The sequence below is a fragment of the Saccopteryx bilineata genome, chromosome X (genome assembly GCF_036850765.1).
Source record: "Saccopteryx bilineata isolate mSacBil1 chromosome X, mSacBil1_pri_phased_curated, whole genome shotgun sequence".
In the NCBI taxonomy this organism is placed as follows: domain Eukaryota; kingdom Metazoa; phylum Chordata; class Mammalia; order Chiroptera; family Emballonuridae; genus Saccopteryx; species Saccopteryx bilineata.
This window is the reverse complement of record NC_089502.1, coordinates 35374178-35376316: the sequence shown is the minus strand read 5'-3', so window position 1 is coordinate 35376316 and position 2139 is coordinate 35374178. Positions and strand designations below refer to the sequence as shown.

The window sequence follows — 2139 nt, the reverse complement described above, 5'->3', positions numbered from 1 at the left end:
TCTAAAATTTCTTAGTAAAGAATTTGTATAAATAAAAAAGGTTTAAGTGAAGGTAAGGTATATCGAGACCTGACTTCCTTTACCTCAACACTAAATATATTATTGGCCAAATAATAAAATACTTCATTGTGGGAGACTGTCCTATTCATTGCAAGTTGTTTTGCAGCATTTATAACCTTTGTCTATTAGATGCCAGTAGAAACACTCTTTTAATTATGAGAATTAAAAATGACTCTAGACATTGCCAAATGTCTCCTGAGGGACAGATCACTTCCAGTTGAGAACTACTGACTTAGACCCTAAATATTTCAGCTGAAGGAGAAATATAGAAAAGGAAGGACAATCTCTATACCCAAAAGATCCAAAATAAATGCTATAGGAAGAACAACAATTATTACTTACTCTAGAGTTAGGTAGCTCTCCTGTACACAAGACAATGTCCAGGGATTATTTAAAAATATCTCTGTTGCAAAACTATACTTTCAGGGATCATTTCTATAGTTTGTTACTAGAGAAGTTTCTCTGATCGTGTAGAGTACCCGAAACCACGAGGAGGAGTTGGAGTGTTCTCTTCTGAGCGTGAAGCCGGCTCTTGGTGTTGCTTGTGCAACTGCCTTTTGCCATTGATGATCGTTCTTCTCTTCCTTTGGGAGAGTAAGAGGGAGAGGACGCAGTCTGAGTGGTTTTTTTTTTTTTTTAAATATCTCAGTTGCACTTACTTGATCTTCATTCCTTTTAAAGAAAATGCTAGATTTTGGTGTTTATGTGTAAGTAATAAAGAAAAACAGAAACCAGCAAGACCTGCAACTTTCCATTTATTGTAGCTCCAAGTTAAGTCTCTTCTAAATGGCAGCCTGTCTTTAATAAGGGTAGAAGTGCCAGAAGAAATCAGAATAAATTCATCAAATTATTTATTTATAACTTGAAAAACTAAAATATTTAATGTATTAGTTATTCATGTACTCAATTAACCATTTCCCCCCATTATAAGATACTGAGATGAATATTTGAGGTTTGCAGTACCTAAGAAGAAGTTAACATTAAAAATAAAAACAAAAAGAAAAATAACCATTCTTAGAACACATTACTCTTTTGTACAGTTTGCAACATCTTATGTATGAAGCTTAGTCATTTTATTCTGCCGACGAAAAAATAAATAAATAGTAGTATGACCAAGCAAAACACTAGAAAAAGAAAATGTTATTTTCCATCAAAACATAATTATAATTAGCAATTAATTTTTACTACACTTTTTTCTTAAAGTTTTAACAATGAATACAGGTATCTTCAGTTTTTTGCCTCAGATTTTGGAATTGCTCCATTTTCCTTTTTCTTTCTTTTTTGTAAACATATTGTGCATTTTATTTATTTTTTAAAATTTATTATTATTATTAATTTTAACTTATACTACTGTCCCACTCAATATAACACCTTCGCCCCCAACCCCATGTTCCCCATTACACCTCTTTTGCCCCCTTCCACAAACTCCCTCCCCCTTTCCCTCTGGGATTTGCTGTCCTATTATCTGTATCTCTCTTATGTGTATATAATTTCACTAATCCCTTCACTTTCTCTGATTTCGTCCCCTCATCCCCTTCTCTCTGACAGGTGTCCCTCTGGTCCCTGTGACCCCGCCTCTGCCTCTATTCCATTCCTCAGTTCACCTTGTTCATTAGATTCCACATATAAGTGAGATTATATGATTTTTTTTCTCTGCCTGGTTTATTTCATTCAGCATAATAATCTCTAGATCCATCCATGCCATCAAAAAGTTAAGATTTTCTTCTTTTTCACAACTGTGTGCATATATTGTGTATATGTACTATAGCTTTTTAATCCACTGAGCTACTGACAGACAGTTGGGCTATTTCTAGATCTTGGCTACTGTAAACAATACTGCAATAAACATGGGGATCCATATCTTCTTTTGAATCAGTGATTTGGTATTTTAGGATATATTCCTAAAAGTGGGATAGTTGTGTCAAAAGGCAGTTTCATTTATCATTTTTTTGAGGAAACCCCATACAGTTTTCCACAGTGGCTGTACCAGTCTGCATTCCCACCAGCAGTGCAAGAGGGTTCCCTTTTCTCCACACCCTCGCCAGCACTTATTTTGTGTTGGTTTGTTAATGAGCGCCA

The 2139-nt window shown here is 34.7% G+C and overlaps 1 non-coding gene across 1 annotated transcript; it reads left to right on the top strand.

The window, feature by feature from the left end:
- Positions 1 to 470: 470 nt before the first annotated feature.
- Positions 471 to 684, top strand: LOC136317916 (small nucleolar RNA U3). The gene has a single exon (XR_010727917.1). It is a non-coding gene; the product is annotated as a small nucleolar RNA U3 (small nucleolar RNA).
- The last annotated feature ends 1455 nt before the right edge of the window (positions 685 to 2139 follow it).